General features: G+C 42.7%; 1 protein-coding gene across 2 annotated transcripts in view; it reads left to right on the forward strand.

Moving 5' to 3' along the window:
- Positions 1-15352: 15352 nt before the first annotated feature.
- STARD13 (StAR related lipid transfer domain containing 13) overlaps positions 15353-27921 on the forward strand; it is a 314786-nt gene continuing 302217 nt past the window's right edge. The window contains exon 1 of one of the 2 annotated variants that reach the window (XM_014965999.1): positions 15353-15461. The gene's annotated coding sequence lies outside the window, so the exon portion shown is untranslated. Of the gene's footprint in view, positions 15462-16779; positions 16895-27921 lie in introns of those variants that run through there. The other variant, XM_014965998.1, reaches the window with a different exon arrangement.

A 27921-nucleotide genomic window follows, 5' to 3' on the forward strand; every position in this document is an offset into this window, starting at 1 on the left:
TCCATCACAAAATGCCTCTTAATCATGCAAAGAAGTTCAGTGTCTGCTTCGCATTAAAAAACTACATCCATAGCAGACATTAAACTGCTGTAAATTCAGTGCATTGTTCTTATCTAATGCAGCAATTACAGCAGTTTTTCTGGTCTTGCTAATGAAATCAGGAGGTCAAAATTTGTATCAGTTTGACTGATAATTGTTTTCATCCAGCTATATCTTTTCCAGTATACACGTTGCTCATATTTAAAGATACATGCCTTTCCAGCGTCATTGAGAATCTGACATGGATTGCAGCACAATTTACAACATGATGCCTATTTACTGCTTTTTTGCTGTTGCTGCATAGCATTTTAAATTATTATGAGATTATTCAGAATACCACAGCTTTTCAAATTTGATTTTCTCTTAAAGCAGTGCAGTAGTTTTGTTCCATTCTTCTTGTTTTCCACTTGATAATTCAAAGGCTTGGAATGAGTGATTTAAATATGAGTCATGTGCATTATGAACTATTCAGTATATTAGGAACACAGATGTTTACTGCCATAAATTATTGACATCATTTGGGGATGAACTTTGTTATAACCTTGAAATGAGCAAGCTTATGGGGAATATGAATCAATGTACAGTATTTTTTGTAGCTCTGGAATATCCTTCTCTACGGAAAGCTGCAGAAGTATTTTAAAAGGAAAACTTTAAGCTCAAAATTATCTGAAGAATAAACCAGAAAATGTTTCCCATCTATGATAAGAACTAAAATGGGTTCATCTGTATTTCAAAAAAAACAGAATTCCATCGTTTCTTGGTTTAGTGTGTTTATCAGAAAAGAAAGGTTAGTTTGAATAGGCTATTGTTAGTAACAAGCTTTGCTTCATCAAGTCAATAAATAGTTGAGTCGTTATATCATGTAGTTTCAGTTCATGAATTGTGCGTCTGTTCAAGCCTTGACAGACTGAGAGTGCCTGTTTAGATACTGCAAACATTTCTTAGCTCGCAATGTCACTTTTTGAAGAAGAAATGAAAATTAGCTTCAATTGCTAAAGGAGAGAAATCAACGTGAGAGTTAGGATAATTAGGGATATTTAGCTGTCTTGTCTTATCTCAAAACTGTGAATGGCAGTGAATGTTGCAAGGAAGACTTCCCAAACTCGCTGTATTTTCCTTAACATAGTAACTATCGAAGTTCACTCTTACCAGTGTACTGGTTTGAGTGGCACAACCAAGCAGATTTCAGGAGATTATTAGCATCTTTGATCTCTTGATGCATGTATGCAAACCCCTTTGATGTTGGGTGGAAATCCAGCATGAATCAAAGACAGCCTATTTTCTAAACAACAGAGGCTGATCTGGAAAAGGTCAGGCAGAGAAAACGGATACATACATAAGCCAGTATCACACACACACAAAGAAATCACATCTTTCTCAAAGTGGCTGAATGAACTTTTCTGAGACTGTTTTCTCTGTTTTGTTGTGCTTTAATGAAAGTGGAATATAATGCACAGAGAATTGTGGGTGTAGCATTTTACTTCCTGGCTATTAGTGAGTTTTAATGGCTGCTAAAGCTCTAGTCCTGGCTATGACATTTCTGGTGAGTTCTTACTGCTAAATATTAGTGAGTTTTAATGGCTGCTAAAGCTCTAGAAACTGCCACCAGGAGGGAGATATACACAGAATTACGATGAGTAGTGTTTGAAGTACTGGTGGAAGCTATTTTTGTGCCATGGCTGAAGTTAGCTGCAACTTTAATTTCGACCTCTGTCCCTGGACTTGTTAAAATCACTTCTCAGGAGGATGGGGCTGTGCATGATTGCCCGTGCAGCAGTCTAGAAACTGCCACCAGGAGGGAGATATACACAGAATGGGGCTGTGCATGATTGCCCGTGCAGCAGTGGTACCACCAAGCAGATCGGTGGGTTTTGAGAGAGAGTGGAGGAGGCTGCTGCTGGACATCTGCTGCTGGGATGGTCCTGAGTTACTGTACGCAAGCCCATAGTGGGGAAATACCCCAAAACAAACACCAGAAAAAGTGTGAAAAGGGAACAGGACCATTATAGTCGATACCTAAAGAAATAATGACTGGAGTTTTACTGTGTCTCTCATCTTGGCCTCAACAGATTAACATTTTCAAGAGGTTATGTTTTGGGGCACAATCCTTTTCATGTGTTTTCATGTAAAGAAAACATTTGGCCAACTGACACGAACATATTTACTTACAGCATTAAAACCTTCTTTAAATTGTCTGTTATGGATGCGCTGTTTTTAATAGCATTTCTGGATATGCTCTTCTAGTACTGTTATCTGAATTCTGAAAGGGAAAAAACCTACTGCCCTAAGGTGGTCAGATGGCAGATGCAAACTGCCTTTTTTTTTACCTCCTTTAGCAGCTTATAATACATATTGTGGGCCTGCAGAGTGGCAAGGCCACTTGTTCCTACCAAGCCATAGTACCAAGATACTGACATATAGAGATGCTTCACGAGGTTTTGCTCTCACTGTAGCTCCAGTTCCTGTATTGTTTGTTGCAGTGTTGATCTGTGTTTAGGGTATTTTACATTTGCAGAGAATGTTGCCATGCTGCCTAGTATATTATTCTTTACAAAAAACATCCTAGCAATGATTTCACACTCATAAAGACTTTTTCAGTATAGCAGCAGGAGTACTCAGTAAGACTGCAATGATCTAGGGTGCTTTATTTAGGGTCTTTCATTCTTAAATGTAAGGGGTGTGGTTCAAAAGTTGTTCTTTAGAACCTTAGAACTGTATGATTTTATGGCTCTATTCTATGGTTCTTTTTTAAAAAAATAAGAACACAAAGTTTCAGATTATTCCTTTGATTGTAAAATTTCATGCATATTGATGTTTTATAAGGCTTACAAAACTGTCTCAGAGAATGAATGGCAATACAAGGACAGTCCTGCATTATTTAGCATTTCTGGACATGTGGCTGCCAGAATCTGGGTCTACAATTACATGTGTTAGTATGAGAAAGAAAAGCCTTCAAGCTCTAGATGCACAGAGACCCAGATGTGATGACGTCCAGCCTGGCTTCCCAGCGCCCAGCTCAGAGGTAGAAATTTGCAGCCCTGAGTTACTCACCAAAATATCCTATACAGCTGAGGGAAAGAATCGGGTACTGGGCTGAGGGATTTACAACAGCCAGGGTGCCAAGCAGAGGGATGCAGAGAAAATGCTGAAAAGAGGAATGTGTCTGAAGTTCCCTCTCTCTGTCCCTGGGTTCAGGTCCCTATGAGAGAGAAGGATTTACAGCTCTGAAGTCCCCCGTAGCCACTTCAGTTGCTGCTTGGGTATGAATAACTTGTTTGCTCTGTTAAAATAAGATAGCCAGCAGTAGTGGTACTGTTCCTCACCTTTCATGTAATGCAAGTGATGGGATGTTCTTTGAAATGCTTTTGGAGTAACAGTAAACATATGAACTCTCTGCTGTGTGCTGAGCTCAGTGGTGTTGGTACAGGCCAGGCGTTGTGTAACCATCCCTGGTCTACAAAGGATTTAGGCATCTGAACAACTAGTGGGAGAACGCCTAAACACACTGTGAAACAAAATATATGCTGAGACACTCATCTCATCCAAGATAAGAAGGCCTCTGGGAATATGCATTGGAAGTATTTTAGGTGCCTAAATAACTTTACTGATGACAGCTTAGGTGCCTTTCAGGTATGCATGCCACAGGGAGAATTTTTGTGACTCACTCACTTGAATTCAGGTATCTAAACTCTGCTTGAGCTGCGCCATAGGCACCTAAAGGCTTTTGGAATCTCTTCCTAAATTATTTGAATTTATAAAAACGTCTCGTTTCAAAAATATGGCAGGGATTCAAACAGTTTCTCATTTTGCTATGTAAATGAGTAGGAGGTGATGTTTTAAAATGTTCTATATTGCTTCATATTCCTAACATAATTACCAGAATAGGATTTAAATTCATCTAGCACTTCCAAAGCTTGCATTGATTTGACTACAGCTATATGTTGAAAAACATTAAAATTTTAAGCCTTGAGACTTCTTCAGCTTTCTTTGCCAACCTCTTTCTTTTGCAAACGTGATTGTAAGACCAGATTTTTTTTTTATTATTCCAGAGTATTGTTTTAGATAGCATCTAGGCACTGTTCTGCATTTTATGTACAACCTTTACACCTTATTTTGCCAGACAAGCACCCTTGGCTTCTACAAACTTTTTAAAAATTCTCCATCGCAATGGGAATTTCACTATAGTATGAAAGGCAGCTCTGAGAGAATGTGCTGTTTTATCAAAATTGGAAAGTAGCTTTCTCTTTTTTCTCCTATGAAGTCTTTTCACTAGGACCTGGAACTGTAACTTGGGGCTGGCAGTTTTAATGGTGCTACTGAAGAGAGAGCAAAAGACAAAAGCTGATCAGCTATGCAGAACAAGACTGTGCTGTCTAACCAGTCTTACACTTGAAAACCCAGAAAAATAAATCTGTTGCCCTAGCCTAAGATTTTACCTGGTTTACAGCAATCCAGTTCAATAAATCCTGTATGCTGTTGTGCTGTAAGGGCATTTGGTTGGTGGCTGTAGCTATAGCCAGGTGATTTATTACTGCTAATGCCACATCCTTTTGGATGGATGTGTAACATTTCTTGCAGTGGAAATTTTCCTGCTTCCAGACATCCACACTGGAAAATATCAGCTGTACTACATCTTCCCCCAGCTCAACTATCGGTGTTCCACATTTGTCTCTGTGGTCTTTTGTTTCGCTAAGGCAGCAAGCAATGAAGGGGGAGCGCATCCAGGTTTGCGTGATGGTGACAGTCCCAAGGACAGAGGACACTCGGGATGGGCAGGAGCCCTTTTGCTCCTGCCACTTTCCTTCTCCAGCTGGCACGCTGTGATTCAGGTATCACAAGGTGGTGCTCTTGTACTTACGGCAAATTATTCAGTAGCCAACGCTTGAAGTGCCTGAGGCTCTCACTGAACCTTGAGCTACATATGACAAGTTGAACTAAGCAGCACCGTTGGTGGTTGCACGCCTCCTAGACCAGAAGACATGCCTGGTGAGAACAGTGTCTCCGGGGACGGCTATCTTGTGCCGCCCTATGTAAAACAAGATTAAATGCTGCATGCTCACAGGATCGGTATGTGTTGCGATACTCTGAGATCTCTTCTTGGTGCCTCATGGAAAGACATTCTCTTGAGCAGACGTCATAAAATCTGGGCTGAATGCTTCCTTCACATTTGTAATTCTCCAGTGGGAAGAGAAGTAGACCAACAAGATCTGTTCTGCAAACTGTGGGTCTAGCTATCTCTTTCCATCCTCTTTTATAGCCAAGGCCACCACTCCTCTCAAAAATGAAATATTTTGCCAGTCTCATTCTGGTGTGGAATGCATCCCATTTAAATCAGAATATTCATCTTTTTCACCCAGGCTGGATTCTGCATTTTAATTTCTGCATTTCTCACCTATCCATTGTCTTTTCTCCAAGGTTTCTCGGCTGACACATTAAAGAATTTGTGATATCTCAAAGGTCCTTTGTTATTGTACATACAGATCTAATACCAGGACTCTACAAATTCTACAAAGATGACATCTCGGAAAGCAAGAGAGAGATTGTACATGGAAGGCGGCTCTGGGACTATATTTAAAGATGATAAACCGTCTACTTTTTCTACAAATCTAACAAGTTACTCTCATTATAATGAGGCTGCAGGAGGCTATTTCAGGAGAGTGGAGCACGCAGCAGTCTTGCAATTAATAAGGGCAATTGGATTACCTAGCACTCTACTGCGGTTGCTGCTCGTTGTGTACCTGAGTGAGAACTGAACATCTCTTGCTCCACATTTCTCTGATCATACCCTCTCTGCACAGCCATTTTAATAGAAGTAATAGGCTGTGTCCAACAGATGTTATTCTGTAATGAGATAACACATTACTAAGTGCTCTGAATTTTACTGTAATAAGGTCAGTGGTCTACAGTTTTCAGCAACATACTGGACAATAGAAATCCATTGTTTGTTTTTTCTCTCCTCTTCATGTTTAGTGATCATCTTAGTGCTCTGCAGTTTGTAACAGATTCTGCATGCCCAACTGTTAGCTAATTCTTGAGTATTTCAGTATCACTTCAGTGAAGTGAGGCACACATTGGAATGATGCTGTTGTCAGCCCTGCATACACCAGTTTTTCATATGTGTGCAAATGAAAATAGTAGTAATTTATGCAAGTTAGGTACAGACCTTGTATCGTACAAAATGACTGCAGTAGCCATTGCTGACAATATTGCTTCAAAGAAATACGGAGAAAGTTTGAGGTTACTGCGGCATTCTGGCAGATAAAAGGAAATACGTTAAGAACAAAGCAGCTTTTCTCTCTCACTCAATAGCATTGCTAATTCTTATGACCGCCCCAGTCTGATTTTAACACCAGTGTGACAGTGTGTGCTGTCTTCTCTTGAAATGCTTTCTCTAGCTGAAGGAAAAAATTGCTTTTATTTTCTGTGATCTTATCTTCCAGTGTGGGAACACTGGAAAGAGTTGTGCACAACGTGTTCCCTACTTGCTAGGAAAGGCAATGTTAACGATGATGCCATTTATATTTTACCATCTACTGGATTCCATAAATGCCTCTATATTGACAAAACCAGCCTGCAGTAATCATATTGAAAATAAGTTGAAACAAAATTTGAGTGTATATTGGTAATGAAGTTCTTCAATATGACTGTAATGTTCAAATTAATTTTAATTCATCCTGCCACATACTATTGCACTCCAGGTTAAGGTTCTACTTCATAAAAAATATTACAGCATTCAACCATGTACACATGTTCAAGTAGTACACTCAAATGACTTTGTCCCTGACGGTGTAGTATCAAGGAGATCCACCTCAAGGTCCTTCACTAGCTTCTCTATGCAATTTCTTCTTATTCCTCTTCTTGAATGCCAGTCCTTCAAATTCACCAAGGAGCCTGACAATCAAGTCCTTCTCTACCCCTTTCCACATCACAGATCAGACCTTCAGCCACCCTCATGAAACACCTGAATCTCCATAGCATGGATATGAATATTCATCATTAATATTCAGATTCCTGCATGGGTGTCACTGAGGATGTGATCTGAAGGTAATGACATGGCACGGTTATAGACATATAAAAGTAGAGTCCCTCTTCTAAAATATTGTACAGTCTGAAAGCTGAAGCACAATGTTCACTCTTTTGGGAATAGGTATCTTCTGGGTAAGTTTGGGGGGGTGTAATTTTAATCTCCTTTTTTTTCTGTTTGTTTTGTTGGCAGTTTAACATAAGCATTGAATTTCAGAGGATTTTAAACTGTTCAAATTATTAGGCAGTTTAGATATCTGTTTAAACTTTTATTTTCTGCTCATCCATAAGATAAAATGGCTCATTTTTGGAGCTTTTGCAGAGAGGCTAAGCCTCCATAATTCTAGTTGAAATCTGTGGTTAGCACTACATGTTCAGTACTGAAAATTGGCTCTGAAATTACTGACATAAACCTTCACAATATGTGAATTGGAGGGAAAGTGAAAAGCTAATTCTTAACTCTTTACGTATGCTTATGCAGCACAGTGCTGGAGCCAAAGGAAATTTAAGCTAATGAAGGCATCAGCAGCAAAATAGTCATATTAGTTCGTGCCTTTGCCTCCTCCACGGTCCTGGGACTATCAGGGCCATTTAACTTTTTGGGAACGTTGTGTTAACACAATTATATTGCCTCTAGCACCTCAACCATCTTGTTCAGAAAAAAATAGCTCTTAAGCTCTTGTCATTGTGTCCAGTTATCATCTGTCTTTTTGGACAAGGGAAATGTGGTGGGTGTGCTGTAGCTTGACTTAGTGAGGCTTTTGACACCCATGGCATTCTCACTCAGATGAGGATGTATGTATGGGCTGGAAGAGCAGACTGTCAGAGTGGTTGAAAGTTGGCTGCACCATTGGGCTCATCAGGAGTAATCAGTGCTCTCTGGTAACACCCAGAGTACCACAGGGACTGGCATGGGACCTATATTGTTTAGCATGTTCATAACTACCTCAGTGATGACACCAAGTGCACTTTTAGCAAATTTGCAAACCAGGGGGAATGGCTGATGTTGACTGGTGTGCTTCAGTTCAGTGAGATCCTGAGAAATTTGAGGACTGGGCCAACAGAAATGCTATGAATTCCCAGCTTCTTCAGAAAGGAGAAGGGAAAAGTCCCCCATGTGGGGCAGAATAACCCCTGCACCAGTACAGGCTGGAAACAACTGGCTGAGGAGCAGGCTGGCCCAAGTGAAAAGAAACTACAGATCCAGGTGCCAGGTTGAATATGAGCCAACAGTGGGCTGTCATAACAAATGAGGCAGACTGCTTCCTCAGCTCCATTGCAAGGACCATGACCAGCATAGCAAGGGATGCCAGTATCCTGTCTGCTTGGCACTGGCCTATCTGGAACAGTGTCCGATTTGGGGCCTAAAGCACATTACCTGAAGGAGATGCTGGGGTCTCTGGGGTGAAGATGAGGCCAGGAGGTGATCAAACAGCAGCCTACAACTATGCAAAGGACTATTACGAAGACTAAACAATCAAATATTTCTCGGAAGTGGGAAGTGCCCAGTTGCAGAAGAGGCAAAGAACACAGATTGTGTCTTCAGAGATTCAGACTAGAGTTTGGGAAACAGTTTGAGAGAGTAGTGAGAGCAGTGGTGGAATCTCCATCCTTGAAATGAGTCTTGAAAACTCAACTAGAAAAAGTATGGCTGACCTGACCAAGTGCTGGCATTAGTTCTGCTTTGAGCTGCAGGTTGAACCTCCAGAGGTTCCTTCCAACCAACATTTCTGGGAGCCTATGATGTCTCCCTAAGAATGCTCCCCTGGCAAGAAAATGAATATTATTATTCCTCCAGTAGTCATGGAGGCTGTTGGGGCAGTATATTTTCCCTCTTTATTGCAAGAACACACAAGTCTGAAATGTGCCATTGCCAAGATGTGTCCACTTGCCAAAAAGAGAAGAACATGCCACAGCTTTCTGCCAAAAACAGAAAGCCGTATGATCTTGGCAAGCATAGTACATGAATGTAAGGCTGGCACATTCCTAAGGCATCCACTTTCCCTTCTTTTGCTTAGATGAAAGGCAGAGGTAGTTCAGCTCTGCCCAGAGCGTGGAGAGGACACGTGTTGCTCACAATATGCACACGAGTGAGGAGACTGAGACTGATCTGGCACATTCAGTGTTTTAACATACTCACAGACAAGGAGGTTTTAATTTTACAGCCAGATTTGAGAATTTCAAATCTTGTTTGATTCTGTGATAGGATTAGAAGTCCAGCTCTAAGAATGAGGATATGTGGCTGGGGCCCTTGTTCTTGGGGAAGCACATGAGCAGCAACTTAAGGCTCAGTGACTAAACTCCAGTCTGCAATTCAGGTCTTGCTTTGGGGTGACTTGAAGGAAGCTGAGCACCTAGCTAAAAGTCTGTCCCCAGGAAGGTCTAGGTTGGCAGGGAGGTTGAAGGGTCAGAGCTGTTCTGTTGTGCAGAAGCTGGTATGTGGAGGCATGACAGGGAACAGCAACTCATTTGCTCTAGGACAGAAAAAATCAAGGAGGAGATGAAAGGAAAGAAAAAATCAGAAATCCTATTGATTCAAGTGATTTTTTTAAAATACAGTTACTTTCCAGAGTGTTTCTGCTAGGTACAGAAGCTGGTGCTGTAAGAAGCAGGAACACTACATAAAATGGGAAAATGAATAATAGTAGATCATAGAATATAAAGAATAGTAATATGAGCCCTCAGGAGGTGGTGGAGAACTGCTGCAGTATGGATATCACAGATGTTGACACCCTGTTTTGGCAGACCTCATGCAGTCACTTTATCTCACCTCTAGTTCAATATAACTATTGTGATTAGACAGGGGAGAAATAGGACATCTCTCTTTTCTGTATCCTCCTCACTATCATTTCTAAGAGCTTTTCCCTGTGCAAAAATTGTCTGAGAATGAAATGGCTGTCCTTTTTTGTTCACAGTTGCACAATATGATCTCTTAGACCTTATATTCATTCTTACTGTTATAGCCACCACTCTCAAATAAGCCAGAATGTATAGTGTTGCTTTTGTGGATCAGAAAAACACAGTCATCAAGAGCAGCGCAGAAAAGAAACATCCAAGAATGTCTCTGCCTGGAGTTTTATAATTAAAGAACTTACCACCAGCAACAGAGCTTCTGTCACCATGAAGGAAAGTTGCTTCAGTTTTGTATTTCTTTGCAAGGTTAATTGTCAGTTTTCAATACTTCAAAATTTCTTTTTAAAACATCTGGTTTCGGAAAACAGTGCCACTGCCTTGTAAAATTGTTCAAACCCGATGAGGTCAACATCTCAAGGCCAACATTTATATTTGGGGGATATGGAAGGCTTTTAGATATAAGTCTGTGAAATACCTTGTTGTCTGTCAATCTTTTATTCAGAAATGGAGTAATGCTGTAACCAGGTGACAGCGTGAGGATGGAGAAATGGGGACATTTAGAAGGTAAAATTTTCTTCTAGCTTACAGAAGCGACATTAGCTCTTTGAAGGGCACAGATACCTCTGAGTGGGATGGACATGTGTTCCACTCCCTGAAGTTTGTAGCCCTTGTTCTAAAACTGTGTCTAGGAAAACCTCTCTGGTGTTTTGTTGGTTTTTGTTTCTAGCATTTGCTTGAGAATAGGAGATATACATAATTGGGTAAGATTTTAGTTTTACTCTCTAAATATTGATTATTCCTGCTTACCTCTTGCAGATCCACTTGGACCCACACACTGTAATGCATCTTCACCTCCAGCTCCCCATGTGATATTTCAGTCAATTCCAGTCCCTCCATCACCTCCACTATTCCTTCCCTCCCACTACCACCTCTGGAGTGTAACCAATTTAAGTTCGGCCTCAATAATTGACTGGACACAGCTTCAATGAAAGGTGGTAAATAATAATTGGTTTATATTTGAAAAATGAAAACTGAAAAATGTATAGTTAGCAGGGAAAAAGTGTGTTATGACAAGTACATTTCACTAGAACAATTAATGTATCTTTTAGGCATTTAAATAATTTCCCACTAAAATGTCCTTACCTTCTGTGTCAGGAAACCTCGCAGTTTTATAGAAATTTAATTCCAACTGCGTAATGGTTGCCAACACAGTGACAATGCCCAAAGCTTCCTCTCTTAGCTCTCGCATAACTTAACCTTGAGTCAGCTGCATCAGGGGACTTCTATGCCTCCTTGTGATAGAGAAGATGTGACCTAATCAGTGTCCAGCCTGAGGGATGGGACGATGGCCCGAGCCAGCATTCCTGTAAGGTGACGCGCCATTGTCACCATATGGAATCTTAAACTGAACTGCTGTGAAATGAAGTATCTCAGATCACTCCAGCAACCTCAGATAAAAACTCTTTTTTTGTTTTTTTTTTTTTATTTTGGGCATGTCAGAACACTTCATTTCAATATAAATTATTAATAAACCTAATGTAGACATCTTTACCAAGAATATAAAAAAAAACAGGTTCCAATTTCCTGCCATGAATAATGAAAATTTCAAGTCCTGTAGTTCCAACTTGCAATGAGAACAAATGGCGAAATGTCAAAGTATCCCACTGGATAAAAATGTTTTCTTTCTCAGCTGTGCTCTTTGGGAATTGGGTGGAATGACATGTCTCTAGACTCATTTTTTACAATGTCTGTACACCGTGAGACTGCTGGAGTAATTTTAAAACAGACCTTTCTATCCAAAAGTAAAATTGGCACGTAGCCCTTTGATTCAGTTAGCAGATGGTGTATGGTATTTATGAGAACAGTTGTTAAATGCTTTATAGCGTGACTCACCAACTGATAGCTGCATATTAATGGAAAGTGGACGGGGCTATCACACTCACAAGTGCTGCATTGTTGAGGGGAGCTGGTTGAGCTGATTTTTATAAACAGTTGCCCTCAGAAGTTTGGTCAAGAGCATTTGGATTCTTTCTCAAAGTACTGATTTTATGGGGTGAAAACCTGCTAACCTTGCTCAAAAGATCAAAATCTTTTAAACCAGAACTTAGACCTTAGTTTCTGAAACAAAACAAAACAACAAAAGAAAGGAGCTCAGCAGTTAATTATGTTTATTTTTTTGGAATTAATTTCTGAGCTGGGTGATGCTTCTACTTACTAACTGAAATTATCTAGGGGAAATTAAAATGTACTTATGATGCTGATATCAGCATATGATATATTAGCTGTTAATCAAACCAGCCAGAAGGCATTCTTGCCTTGTCTTGGTATGAGTTATGATGAATTTTAGATAGAAATGTGTTTTGCCCACTTTCAAAGTCTTAAGGAAATCTTTCTAGAGCAATATGATTGGATTGGATTCAATTCAGGTATTACTTAAAAATCCTTGCTATGAGGTTTTTCGATGAAGCACTCTGCGTATCACTTATGTCAAGAGCTGGAAAACCCACTGAAAGCATGCCACACATTTCATGAAATTACAAGGACCATAAAACAGGCCTAAACCACAAGACCATGCAAATTACTGCAAAGACAACCAGCCATCATTTTTAAAGCACTGATTTCATTGCCTTTATCTTGCGTTTGTTTAGGTTGCTTTTGTTTGCCTTGGAATGGCAAAACAGCCTTAATGGAAACCCTGCCACTGAAGTGACATCAGCAGCACCGCTACGGCTTGCTGTAGTTCATGTGAATAAAAATAAGCCTAATATCACTAGAATAAAATTACAGACCTTGTTCTCTCCAGCCCCTGCATTGCACAGACAGACTGGGGCCCAAAGGGAATAGCCTCTGATGGAGAGAGTCGGACAGAAGGTGCAGAGTTTAATCTTTTTCCCAGGATCTGCAAAGAGCCAAACTCCACCAAGTACCCAAAATACACCAGACAGGGGGCAGCCCCTTATTGTCCTCTGATTTTTCATCGCCTATGCAGGAATTTCACTTATCTAAACTTGCTGTCTGGATTTAGGGGCATCCAAGCAAAGGGGGTGGTTGGAAAACAGCAGTCTGGGGCAATGCCAGAGGCTCCCAACAAACCCAGGAGAATTTTAACATTCCCCTGCTTCTCCCATGAATAATCAAACCTTATTTAAACTGTCTGGGGATTATTTTTTTCTCCTTCAATTCCCACTAAGCCTTAGTAAGTATAGTGAGATTCCAGTGGGATCTTTAGCAGAGTAAAGTACTATTTATGCCACAGCCAACCACACAGCGTCTGGTGGCAAAGGTTGGAGAGACACATGTGGTGTTCACAGGATGTTGCAAGGTGGTTCTATTTACTCAGATGTCTGCTTGCACTTTGGCCGTGGGGGTAACATAGGGGAGATACGGAGACAGAAAACCTGGTGCAGGTACCAACTTTCTCCGGTGACCACTGAACCAGCAGCCTGCTCCTAAATCACTGCCTGCGACCAGTGCTTCAGGGAGGGCTGGAGCTCCTCTTGGGCTCTGGGTTTTGGGTGCAGAGACTCCACCTCTCTGGCAACAGTGCAGATTTGATTCACAGAATCACAGAATCACAGAACGATATAGGGTTGGAAGGGATCTCTGGAGATCATCTAGTCCAACACCCCTGCCAAAGGAGGTGCACCTAGAGCAGGTTGCACAGGGACATGTCCAGGAGGGTTTTGAATGTCTCTAGAGACAGAGACTCCACCATCTCCCTGGGCAGCCTGTTCCAGTGCTGTGCCACCCTCAAAGTAAAGAGGTTCTTCCTCATGTTTAGATGGAACTTCCTATGTTCCAATTTGTGCCCATTTCCTCTTGTCCTATCAGGTACCAGGTACCACTGACAGTCTTATCCTGAGGCTGCAACTGTACAACTGTGCACACACATTTGCCTGCACATCCAAGTCACTTCATGCAAGTCAATGAATTTACCCAAGATGGTGAAGTATACGTTAACGTGTTTGACAAAAGTTTGCAGCGTCAGGATTTCAGTACGACTCTAGTCATCCGAACAAATGTGAAAAAAGGAAACAAGCTGGTCAGCTCAAATACAAATTTGCCTTAAACTGTCCTTAATTTGCCTTTATTTTCATCCAGCTATTGCCCTTCTTGAAAGAAAAGAGAAAAAAAACTTGCCTCTGCTGTCTTTTAAAACCAAACAAAATCTGCGAACTCTACAGGAAAGAGCAGCAAAAATAGAGGGGCCAGAGAAACTGATTAATGAGGAAAAAAATACATAGAGCTTGGTGAAGCGGTGGCTCACAGGCAGTGTGATAAGTCTACAAATATTTGCAGGCTGTAAATACCAAGGACAGGAATTTAGTATGACAGAGTCAGGCACAAGCAGGACTAAAAGGAGAGGAAAAAAAAAATAAATATATATATATATGTCCTGGGAGTTGAGGAAAAAGGCTTGCCAGTGAGATGCAATAGACCTGGGAATTAATAGATGGCACACATATCCTGTGAGGAGCCGCGCTGTGTTGGTAAGTAAATAAGCTGAGAGACATGACAGGGCTGTTCATCTTGAACTGCTGTGGTAAGGTGACTTGTTAAATCTCAGCCATTAGTGCATATATGCTTAGCTTTCAAGAGCTGGCTTGGCTGGGTGTTTAACTGAGGCTGGCAGGCTGAGTTTCCCAAGCCTGATGCAAATTTGGGCCAGCTGTGCTACCCCTCTGTGGCTATGACCTGGATGGACAGGAGGTGGGTTAAGGCAGGTCTCAGGTGTGCCAGCGCGGATTTGTAGTCCCGCTTGTCACTGCCAGGTGGGTATGAGGCTGGATGGGGCAGAACTGTCTCTTTTGGAGGTTTCATCTCACCTAGGATCCAAAAAAGGAACAATGAAGCCAGATCCTTTCAAAGCTTGTGGAAAGCCAGTGAGGATGTTGGGGTAACAGAGCCACAGGCTGATCCCTTGGCCCTACAGGGGAGGTTTTTGCTCAGGTTCCTCTGCATCAGCCCGGTAAAGTTTCAGACTCAGCAGAAATACCCATTTTATGAGGTTCAACATTTTTTCCCTCCACCTCTCCCTCCAGAGTGCTGCTGGATGGTGCATCTTCTTCAGCAGCAGAAGGGGGTGAAGGTTTGTCCCGCTGTGCTGCGGGGTGCAGCCCTAAGGAGAGCCAGGCAGGCTGACCCAGCTCCGAAGCCCTGCCCAGCCCCGGGATGGGGATCAGGCAGGAAAACCTCTGGCCAGCCTTGCCCTGGCCTCTCCCAGCTCGGACACCTCTGAACAAAATGTTCCCAAGCTGGGAACTGGAAACAAGTTTGCTCCTTGTTGCGGAGCTGAAAAAGACCTTACACACCCCAAAGACAGTCCCTCTCGCTCCTCCCCGCCCCGCCGGCGGCCGATAAAAGAAATTACTTCCACTACAGCTCTTGGCTCTTACTAACGGAGAGTTATTTCCTGCTCGGGGCGCGCTGGCCTCGGCCTCTGGAAATGGGAAATTCCACCCTGAACCCAGCGGGAACTTATTTCACTGACCGAAGCCCGTCCTGTCTCAGTGTCTTTCTGCAGGAGTTTGTCCTCTGAGAAACCGGTGGGTTCTGGGGGTGGAAAAAGGAGCTTTGTCAAACTTTTTAACCAGCCTGATTGTATCCGCCATAGGAAAAGCATTAGAAAATGAGCCTCTAGTGAATTACTAACCTACTAAAGCAGAATGTAGAAGCAAAATTAATTTAATTTAATTCAATCAGCAAGTTATTCACAGACTAGAGCTAGCATTTTTCATTACAGCCAGTCCACTCTAACCTGCACCCTGTCTGCAAAAGTAAGGCTATTTGATCAAATAAATCTACTACTGTGAATTAATAAAGCCAGCAGTGAGATTATGTGAGATGGGAAGGCCTTTAGGTCTCGTACTTGGGCTGGAAAAAGGCACAGCTTTTGCACTGGTGTGTTTACTGGTTTCCCTTCCCAGCGTGTTGTGGCTTGCCGGTACGCTTCCAGGAGTGAAAACAAACCTACGGATGTTAGTTCATCCCGCTGGCTGTGACGGAGGGTCTGGGTTTTGACTCGGCGCACCGCGGTACCGCTGCACTTTCCACCCGCGTTGACGTTCCCCACGTTCTGCTCACCCCAGGGTCTGCTCCGGGGCTGGGCACCCGACGAGCCGGGACGCTGTGGGGCTGTGTCTCTAAATGCAGTTTCCAAGCAAGTTCGAATTTAAATGTCATCGGGTTAAGCGGATGCGAGGAGAAAAGGACCTCTCTGACTGACAGGCAGGAGCAAGAGCTGGACGCGGGGAGCTGGCGGAGGCAGAGGAGGAGCAGGAGCCTGGGGGCAGCTGGTGGTGGAGCGAGGGGAGAGAGCGAGCTTTGGGGGAGAAGGGAAGGCAAGCCAGGTGAGGCTGACCCACTGGGGCCAGAGCGCTGTGACAAGGGGCTGGCGATGCCCAGGGCCTTTCCAGAGGCACCGTTTTGCAGGGCTGAGGTTTGGAATAAAAAGCCATAAATGCGGTTGGGATAGCAACTCGGAGAAAAAGTGAAGAAGCGTTTAATGCAATGAATGGCAAAGGGGATTATTTTTAAGAACAAGGCCCAGAGGAGCAAGGCGCAGGGTCTGGTGTCCGTATGGTGGCCACCGAGGTGGTCTGCACCAGGCTCTGCCTTTGCTCCCACATCCAAGGTGGTGCTCCCCGGCCGGACCCCAGCTTCTCCTCCCGGGGGGGGCTTGGGGCCAGCAGCCCTGGCCGGGGCACCCCCAGCCCCCCGTTTCGCTGTCACCCGGCGTGGTCTGGCAGCCGTGTCCCACGGAGCAGATGCTGCCCGTGACGGCTTTCCACATGTGCTCCCAGGGTCTGCCGATTGGTGTGCTCCGCAGAAGGGGCCGGGCCTCGAAGTCCGCTCCTGTGCCTGTGACAGCTGAGACTTTCACGCAAGAAAACAAAACCAGGATATCTGATGGACTGCATTATCTTTCCAGACAGCTTGGAGCTACAGCTGCAAAGTTTTGTGCTTAGACTTCAAAACTGTGAGTGGAATTTAAACATCAGTTGTAAACGCCTACCTTTTTTTTCTTTTTTCTTTTTTTTTTTTTTTGGTGTGCAACTTTGCATAAGTATATATATCTGCATAATAACTTTTCATTATCAAGCAAGCTGTTGCGAATTCTCGTACGATGAAATAATTACTGCTTTGGAAAACTTCACAAAGTGCTAGCTGCGTTTGTGGCTGCACTAATAAATGTGTACTGAGGAGAAGGAGGATGCTCTTTTCAGTGAAAGCAATTAGTCTAGCTGGAAATGGTTTCAAATTATCTGTTCCACTGGAAAATGGGTTTGAGCAGGACTAGTTGTGCTGAGGGTGAATGTCCTGGGAGTTATCAGCAAATGTCAGGCTGGTCTGTGTGTCTTTGTCAGGGGCGTCACTTGATGTTTGCTTGTGTGTGGAGAGGGATCAGGTTAAAACCTGCTGTTACCATTGTGTGGCACTGCGCTCGCTGGATGAAAAATCTGTCGGTACCAGGTGTTAGCAAGCTGGCCAATTAATGATGATTGCGGGAAATTAGTTTAAGAGAGTATTGTCCACTCTGGTGCAGATTTATAGAAATAAATTTAACGGGTACATAGCACAGGAGGATCATTCTTGTAGCTGGAACATTAACAACCTGCTCTTTCTTGCATGTGTTTGAATAGGAATAATGAAATGGTTTTCTCTGGGAGAGCTCTAGGGGCTGGTACCCAGGTCAGGAGTCCAAACCTGATCTGGCAGTTTGTGACTCCAGGCTTTTGATATTTTCACTCTCCTGTGGGAACTGTCCAGGATGGTCTAGAATGAGCTCTGTTATCCTAGGACATTATTTTATATACAATCTTGAGCTAAAAGAGCTATGCTGGAACTTTTCTCGATTCACTTAGATAAAGTTCGTAAAAGCTGAGATACATCCTTTAAAAAAAAAAAAAAAATTGTTTCGAATCCTGTCTGTATTGTTCCACAGCTCTCTCCAGCTACCCAAAACAATCCAACATCCTTCCCAATTTAACACATATTTTCCTTAGAAAGCAAGCAACTTCAAGTTGCACGCAAGTGCATTGCGTCAGTTTATGCTTTTATATTCTGTTGGGTCCAGGTGAAATCCAAAGGTGATATGAAAAGAAAAATCAGTGGCATGTTATGGCTAAGTATGGCAGAAATCCCATCCCCGGTCCATCCACCACCACTCGTTCTCCATCTGGGCTCCTCCAGATCACGCAGCGACACAAGCAGCATCCAGATGAGGTGTGGGCACGCGAGTGCATTTCTGCTGCATTAGTCAGAGCACGTAACATGGGATGTATACCAACTCTGTGCAACCTGCGATGAGGCAATTCATTCCACTGCTGGGTACAAAGTAAATGTCAGTATTTCTTTAACAAATTAACTGCTAGAGTAAGTCTATACCATTTTGCTCCTCTTACATTATTGGTTGCAGAGGTTTTGTTACAGCACTGGGGTCCCTGAAGTTAGACTTACACTATCATCAAGCCGTAGCCTGAGTGAATCTGAACTTATTGGAAATTTATCATCAAAGCGATGATAAATTTCTCTTGCCTTCATTCCTTTCCTCTATCTTTTGTTGCTCACTACAGCAGGGACACCCCGGATTTGTCCACCAGACCAAAACACAGTGTTTTTTCCCAAAGCTGAATTTGGCACTGACAGAAAAATGCTCTGAGAGAGAAAACATATTTCAGCCAGAGAGGCCTTCTTAATTGATGTGAAGGAAATCCTAAATGGAAGACGTGTTAACCCAACCTGCTAGTACATGTATAATGAATTAGTGTTCTGCGTTGAACAAATTGCAATATTTTTATTTCAATATTGTTAAAATCAAACAATTTTCTTTCCATTTTCTAAAATAGAGAAGGAGGGTTAAAATCAAAATATAGACACATACAGAAATGCTTTTCAGTGGCCTGTCCTTCAAATGCTGATACAGTCCTTAAACTAAAGGGTCTCTATATCCTTATAATATTTCGTATTTATGTGATGTAGTTTGGTTCTTCTTGTTCCCTTAATTTAACAGTCTTTTCTCTATTAGATAGTGCTACCTATATAGAATGGGCCAGATTCTCAGCTAGGCAAGCGTGAATAAAGAATAGCTTCATTGAAGTCAATGACATGACCCTGGGTTCATTCCAGTGTGACCGGAGTTGGAATGTGGCTCCATGCATGCAGCTGGCACCCTTGCCAGGCCGGGCGAGGAGGTAAAACAAGAGCTACTGCAGCTGGGCATGTTGCTAGCAGGAGGATGGCTGTGGTCCTGCTAGCTTCTAGTTGTGTTTTCACCTCCACCTTCTTCCAAAAGAAAAGATTAAACAGCACAATTTCACTTCTATTCTGCCAACTTCAGTTACGTCTCTTCAAACTATGCATGGTTTTGCAGAAAGGTGCTAAGTCCAACTACTTGCCGTCGTACCTTGTCTAACCCTTTGACAAATACCTCAAGCAATAAAGTGCATGTGTACTCTATTTTCTTTCCTCCTACTCAGAAAGATTTTTGGTTTTCATTAATAATTTTTAGGTTGCTCGTTACTGCTGATGTTGTTTTGGGAAGCTTGGCTTCTTGCTGTGAAAGTACCGCTCTCTGTGATACTCTGGAACCTCCTGGAAGCTGCTTCCCCATTCCTAGAGCAAGTTCTGTTTCCGCCTCTGTTTTGTGATGATAACCACACTGTTCCCATGGCCACCTACCCAGCAAAATAACTCCCAGGTCTTTGCCGAGGAGAGGCTAATGAGATTATTTTGTACTATAGGTGGGGCTTCCTTATGACCGCTTTGATTTCCCTGCTCTGCACGCTAGGACAGTCCAGAGCTGCTGCCCTAAAGAGCGAAGAGGTTTTGCTATCTGCAGGCTCTGTCCTATCTCCTGAAATTCATCCCAAAGGCATAAATTGGCTGCTTTTTAGATGGGAGAGCCAGCTCCATACTGCTATTGCTGGTCAGAAATGGCTGGTTTATACCTCTCTTACTGCAGCTAAAGAGCTGAAATTCTAAGTCCTGTGATATTTTTACCAATAGGCAATTCATCTCTGCTAGTTGGAAATGCCAAAACTGCAAAAGGATCTTAAGGGGAGGACTCCACACAAGGTCTGGGGTGAGGCTGGTTTCCTGGTTACTCTGAACAGGAAACAAAAACAGAGTATGTTCTGATTTTAAGGAGTTCATTAGAGGCACTACCTGCTGTGTGGATTTCCAGGGACACTCAAGTCTCTAAACATTCAGCATCACCGAGAAAAAAAAAAATACCAACAAGGCCAACAGGCAGGGAAGTGCCTGTTCTTCTTTGGCGCTTCACAAGTTCCTAGAATGAAGTGTGCTCATATCTACCACTGAAGTAGGGATTAGATGAAGCTAAGGCCCCACCGAACTGCAGCTAAAATAGTTTCTTTTGAAGTACTTTTTATCATTACTCAGATATTTTTGTGCTATGTAGGCATGTTCTCAATAACAGCACTCCATAAGTCCAAAATAACTTACTAAATTCCATCTGCATGGGCACAAGGCTTACCTGTAACACAAAATATGCATATGATGTATGCAGCCTAATTAAAAAACTTTTATAGACATTTATAATGTCTTATCACAATTTTAAAGTTTTATAAAATCTTACCTTTTATAAATATTTATCATTCTGTTGCATCTGGTGCTGCTGACAGGAACATATCACAGGCTGTTATTTTGGAATAAGTAGGAAAGCAGAAAAATCTGCCTGATATTTTTATTTTTAAAATGAATATTCTGCTCCCACATACGCATTCATAAGATGGGGATATTTGTCGTGCAGTGAGTCAATAAGGGCTATGAAAGGGATGGAGCAGAAGAAGAGAAGCAGTGGCTTAGAACGTACAAAAGAGCCTGCAAATTTAAGGAGATTTGTGGACATAAGAGATAACACCTTGGCTGCAACATTGCTAATATCACTGTTTTTTCAGGCCTGAGAAGTATCACACTGTAATCTCACAAAATCTTTGTGAAATTGGGGCCTTTGAGTCACCTGAGAGAAACTGTCCAGAAGCAGTGTGTGAAAGGAAGGGAGTTACAGGGCAAGGGAAAGCACTGAAAAAACAGGCTTGTGCTCATATGACACAAAGGCTTCTTGAACCTGAAAATGAGAAAGCACAAAAGCTGGCGAGGGGAGAGATGAGGGTATGAGTAAGAGTCATGTACCTCTGATGTTGTTTTTTACCCTTTGTGCTATGTGTTTCATGCCTTAGGGTGAATGAATAATATTCTGTTTTGAAGACAAATTAAGTTAACTTAATTAATGCATAATACATTGTTTTGAAGACAAATTAAATTACCTTAATTAAATTGCTGGTTGTGGGTTGTCAGAAAAGGAGGTGAATTCATGTGCCAAAGGTAGGAGCATCATTTGGGTTCATGCTGCTGGACGGGGGATGTGCAGGGCAGGAGAGAGGTGCACTGCTGAGCAACTGGGACCACAAGCTCTCCGCCTCTCTCCAGAAAAATTAGAGGGATCCCAAATGCAGTTGCTCCCAAAACCTTTACAACCACAACTGGATTTTTCAACATTTAAAGCCCAGCTGTTTCAGTTCTACTGCGTTATGTCCTGAAATGATAGCACTGTGAAGGTTGTATCTGTCCATCACAAAAAAACCTACCTTTTTCAACAGTTTACAAAACAAGATGTTGGTCCTTCTATGAATAAAGGGCTAAGAGCCTTTTCCCTAGCATAATATTGCAGTGATGCAAATGGAGGAATTAAGTCTATTTTAAACAGGGGGCATTTAAAGACATAGGTTGTGAGGAAACCAGTGGGACTGACTCTAATATTTCAGAGTTTAGCCAAAGGAAAAAAAAAGTCTGAAAATAATTTTAGATATTGTCTGTCATCATCACAAGCTGAAACTTTAAAAATTCCACTGTATATCTTTATACCTTGATACATATCTTTATACATTTATATCTTTACACCTACCTTCATGTCTTCATACCTATCTTTATTAACCAGCAGAATTTAGGCCCTCCTAATTAAAACACTGATTCTTGGAAACCTATGTGGATTTACCTTTTGCGCAAGGAAGAATTCTGGCCTTGATGTTAACCAAGAAAATGCATCTCAAAAGAAAATCCAGGTAGCAGAAATGGAAAATAATTAAAGGCAACATAAACATTCTTGATTTTTAAGCACTTTGTAAAGTTTTTCATGGGTGGCCGGAGCAGGGTCCCATTTTAGGTTGAGCAGCGTTGAGATTCCACTAAACCTAATGGGAACAGAAATACCATCTAATTAAGGTGCCCTCAAACACTTCCTAAACTCTTCAGGGAGCTCCCTCCTGTGTAATTTCTGCCTTTGAAACATTCTGCAATGAAGCACAGCAACGGCAACCACACGCAGCCCCAGCTGGGGAGGAAAGATAAGGATACTCTGCCCCTCGTTGAGAGCAATATTGGGAAGGAGGACTGTGACTATATTGGCTGGAATTTGGCGAGGGTTAAAATTTAAAACATTGCAAAATGCCGTGAGAGCTGTGATGCCAATATAGGATCAGGATATCAGTATCAGCATAGTCCGACGTGCCTGAACACAAGCATTGGTGTTGAGGATGCCTGTGCTGCTGGTATTTCATCATTTTAATTGCAATAATACCTAGAGGTTAAGCTCCGCTGTGCCAGCTGCACGTAGTCCGTGGGAGTACACCTACATCGTGTCTCTGCACTCCACAGGTTCTGCTCAACTCACAAGAAAAACCCCACGACCTCAGCTTCGAGGTGCTTTCAGCAACTCTGCGGGGCTGCAGGGCAGAGGAAGGTTATAACCCTTCCCACTCTGCCTGCTAAATCTGAGACCTCGTCTGAACACTGCCTTTTCCAAAGGCCTTTCCACAATATCGCCCGAGGGAAGAGGAAATTTTACTCTCTCTGTCAGGAAAGATGTCAGTGTGAATCCCTGCAGGCTGGGGAGCAACAGCATCATGTCTGCAGCAGGTGCCCTCACCCCCGAGAGCCTTGGGCAGGCTGCAGCTAGCACAGCCACTGCTGCCTCCCATGCCACCTCTGATTTTAGCGAGAAGAATCCCAGGGGATGCTCCGGCATCTTGGCTGCTCCAGCAGCTTCTTGGGCTTGGTGAAATAGCACTGTGTTGACCCTCAGGCACTGCTGCTCTCCCCTTCTCCATCACCCCTCCAAGTAACTCAGGCACCAAACTTCAACACCTTAAATTAGGCTGCTAGGATCAGGAGCTGTGATGCCATCAGGCGTGCTAAAACTCACCCAGAATTTCCAAGCAAGTAAGTAAAAATAACATTCCTTCTCGTGCTTTTGGCTCTTGTTATCTCCCTGCCAACATGGATTAAACAAACATACAGATGTTTGCAGAAAGGGATGCCAAAGGGTAGGATGTTTTCTGTAGATTACTTGCACGCACAACTCACGTGTAGTCAGGAGCAGTGGTTTCAAACGCTGCCAGCTTGGCTGCCCAGTAGTGAAGCAGAGAGAAACATGCTTCAGGTCTTCCAGGTCCTCGATACACTTTTCTGTAACATTGAAGTTAGCAGTCTGTAAGTGATGATATATCGACTCTTCGTTGCTGCTCTTCATAGAGGTACAAAGACCTTGGGATGTATGCAGCATCCCTTTTTACAATTTTGAAATCAACTTCCATTTACTTTTCCCCCCAAGCCTTAAATTGCCCAAAATTCTGAGAAACATCTCCATGGAATTGAGATGCTGTTCCATACCCTTTGCAAATGTAAATTAACTAATCTTGCAGGAGTAATTGACAAAAAAGTAATTTTCCTTTATCATGACAAACAGTATTGCAGTATGAGAGTAATGACTACAATTTAAGCAGCAATGAATTGTGCATTAGGGAGCTCTAGGCCTGAATATTGCTCACAATGAAATTTAAATTGCATTTTTTCTGCATCTAGCTGTTTATAAATAACACTGCAGTTACAACCACAATAGTCATTTTTGTCACAAATTTCTTATTGTCACTGACAGTGGAAATAAAAGATCTAGGTAGCTCATGGTCAGTGCAGTAAATAGAGGTTAAAATACTCTTTATTACTCTCAAACTTCACTAGAAATGGGAACAAACCAAAATCCGGGATGAAGTGTAAGTGCCTCAATAACCTAAGCAAACATTTAGCAGCAAGATCTCTTTCGATGGCTGGTAATCCAAAAAAAAAAAAAAAAACAAAATTTCATTTTAGGTTTGATCATAAGATTCCCTGGTTTCACAAAGGCAGCCTGTGCATGTAGCTACTCTACAATAACCAAAAAAAAAAAAAAAAAAAAACCAACAAAAAACAAACAGGATACAAGACTCCTTCAGCTCCATCATATAAATTTGTGATTTTGGTACAAATTTCTGGCTTGGACCTAACTCTCAACCTACCTGGCACCCGTGTGTAGATGCAGAAGAGCAAGTAGTTTAATATGTATTGTAGCAGCCTCCAAAACCTGCTGGATCCTGCACACGTGTGCTTGGACAGGGGTTGGTCCTTTGCAATGCACTCCATGCTTCCATCCATGGTGCAATGACCTCCTCTGACCATGCAGGCACCCATCCCACCCACACGCTGATGAAATCCTGTACTTAGGGTTTGCCTCTGAGACTGATCTTCCTGGGAATAAAGGATAACTAAGGGATAGTCCTGCTCGTGGTTTTGGTATGACTTGTTTTTACAATCAATCCGCATGATCGAGTACACCAGCAACCCTCTCTTGACCCATGGCATGACCTAATAGCAGCCTTCCAGTACCTGAAGGGAGCCTACAGGAAGGCTGGGGAGAACCTGTTTAGAAAGGCCTGTAGTGACAGGACGAGGGGAAATGGCTTCAAGCTGGAGGGGAACAGATTTAGATTGGAGATTAGAAGGGGGTTCTTTACTGTGAGGGTAGTGGAGCACTGGAACAGGTTGCCCAGGGAGGTGGTTGAGGCCCCATCCCTGGAGATATTCAAGGAGAGGCTCGACGAGGCCCTGGGCAACCTGGTCTAGTTGGGGGTGTCCCTGCTGACTGCGGGGAGGTCGGACTAGATGACCCTTGGAGGTCCCTTCCGGCCTGGGAAATTCTATGATTCTATGATTCTATGATCTTCCTGGAGGGCTGGAGCTCAGGCTCTGGCGGCCATTCTTTATGGGTGATTTACCAGGGGATATAATGCTTGGACATGAAACCTGTGAGGGCATTTCTCAACAGCGTCAGAGCAGGTTAAGCTGCCCACGTAGCTGTGGTCACAGCCCCCTCCATGGTATATTTTATAGGTGGGGTGAGCATGGGTTGTCCTTCACCCCATGGATGGTGGTGCTGGAGCTGCAGGTGGTAGAGACAGCCACATGCAGCAGGAGTGTGCTGGTCTTCAGCCCAGGTGCCATACGCACATACCTAGAAACTCTCTGCTTCTTGGAAATGCTTTGTCTAAGAAACGCAGCACTACCCAAATGGTTGGAGAGGAATGAAAAAACAGGTTTTCTTCTTATATACTTAAAATATCTTTTATTGCTCTACACTTGAGCCATTGGCCTCTAATTTCTCAACTGATTTTACACTAGGATTGAGCCCTCAAGAGAGGGCTTCAAAGACGAAAAAGAGTGTGTTGAGGCAGGGAGTGGTGTTGGTGAAGAAGGCATAGGAGATGACATCAAGAAATGCAAAGCAAAGCAGACGTGGGCATTGCTATATGATGTGTGTTGGCTCAACTAAATGGAAATGAGCATGTATTACATTTTTATAAACCAGGCAAAAATAATCATAGGAAGAGATAAACTAGCTTCAGCGTAAATACAAGCTCTGCAGCATGCTCCTCTGTGATAATGGGATAATTTACTGATGTAAAGAACCTTTTTTTCTGCAGTCTGTGAATTAGCTAACATAGCAGTGTACGCAAGATAGAAAAATATACCCTGGTTTTCTAATGGCCCTCACAGGGAAGAAGTAAAGTATATAAAAGATCAGCAGAAAAAAAAGGCAGGCTGAAATAGCAACGAAGAAGCAAATGAATTATTTTGTGTGTGCAGTATTCTCCCGTAATTTTTTTTTTTTTTTATTGCAAGCATCCCTAACAGTTTTCTGTTTCTTTGACTCTTTCTTACCACTCTGCAACTTCAGAGTGGTACAGATATTACAACTATCTAATGCCTGTGAAGGAGAAAAGGAAAAACACAGCCCAAAGATGCAGGACTTGGGGGTGTTGATTGATGAAAAGCTCAAAATGAGCTGGCAATGTGCGCTCACAGCCCAGAAAACCAACCACATCCTGGGCTGCATCAAAAGAAGTGTGGCCAGCAGGTCACGGGACGTCATTCTGCCCCTCTACTCTGCAGTCATGAGACCCCATCTGGAGTGCTGTGTCCAGCTCTGGAGTCCTCAACACAGGAAAGACATGGACCTGTTGGAACGGGTCCAGCGGAGGGCCATGAAGATGATCAGAGGGATGGAGCACCTCTCCTATGAAGACAAGCTGAGAGAACTGGAATTGTTCAGCCTGCAGAAGAGAAGGGTCCAGGGAGACCTTATAGTGGCCCTTCAGTAACTAAAGGGTGCCTACAGGAGAGATGGGAAGGGACTCTTTACCAGGGAGTGTAGCGAAAGGATAAGGGGTAATGGTTTTAAACTGAAAGAGGAGAGATTTATATTAGATGTTAGAAAGAAATTCTTTACTGTGAGGGTGGTGAGACAATGGAACAGGTTGCCCAGAGAAGTTGTGGATGCCCCATCTCTGGAAGTGTTCAAGGCCAGGCTGGATGGGGCTTTGAGCAACCTGGTCTAGTGGGAGGTGCCTGGAACTTGATGATCTTAAAGCTGCCTTCCAACCCAAACTATTCTATGATTCTATGATCCCTACGCTGCCAAAAAGGCATAAGATCATGATTAATGGAAGAAATAGTTTGATGTGACAACTGCTGAGAATTCACCTTGAAAAAATTTCCCATCTGAAAACATACACCTTGAAACTGGTTGTAATTGAAAGCCACTACACTAGAGCAAATTGGAAACCTTTTAATAGTGGCTAAAATATTTTCTCTTTAACTGAGACCAGCATATTAGCTTCAGTCTGAGAATAAATATTTTGAGTCAAGAATTTTTTGATAGAAATCTATAATTACCTTTGCAGTATTGCTGGTATTCATCTAGTTAGTAAAGACTCTGACTTTATTAGCTATTTAATAATCTGAAATACTCTATTAACAAATGCTCGGAAAGAACAATATCTCTGTCAGATTCTGCAGCCATTAGGTTGTGTATTTAATAACCTGTTATATTTCAGATCCTGTAGAAATCAGTTACTGAAACTTTTCTTCTTTTAATCAATCCCCAGGTTACAGATATGACCAAACTAAATATTTCTTTGAAGCTATCTTCACAGAGTTTTCATCCTGACCTAAAATTTAGATTATTTCAGTCTGTCAGCAACCTGTATTCCTCCAAAATGTTTTAAAAAGTTGTGACTTGAAGGTCTTGTCCTTGCACGTGTGGCAGCTGATGGAGTCCCTGCCCTGACCTCAGTAGAAGCAGGGATGGGGAACTCCTGGTGCTGTGCCTCTGAGTACGCTGCAGAGCTGCGGCACCCATGCGTGATCTGGCCAGCAATCATATCTGATGATGAACCTCCAAACTGCCAAGAAAATGATGGAAATAGGGCCACACCTGTCAGTGGGGATGCAGCTCTGATGTAAAGGGCAATGATTGACTCCCAAGTCCCTCCCCAACTTTCTCCATAAGGTTGCCTGCTGAAGGCAGCCAAAGGCAATGTGACTGTGTCCTGGGGGAATGTTATTCATCATGCTCTGTGGTCATCTCCACATCTTTCCTCCAGGAGAAGCTATGGGAACAGAACTGCAAAGGGAAAGTCTCCAGAAGTTTGGCAGGACTTAGAAAGCATGCAAAAATGTTAGATGCTGTGTGCCTGATTCTCCCAGTAGAGCTGCACCCGTAAGTAAGTCCCACATCTTTTCTGCATAGGAGGTGTCTCTGGCCAAGTCAGCCAAGGAGACCAGCCTTTGCTAACTATGTCATTTGGCTAACAGCTCAAGGGCTGAGTCAGT

This window comes from Calidris pugnax, unplaced genomic scaffold (genome assembly GCF_001431845.1).
Source record: "Calidris pugnax isolate Ruff unplaced genomic scaffold, ASM143184v1 scaffold20, whole genome shotgun sequence".
Lineage (NCBI taxonomy): Eukaryota > Metazoa > Chordata > Aves > Charadriiformes > Scolopacidae > Calidris > Calidris pugnax.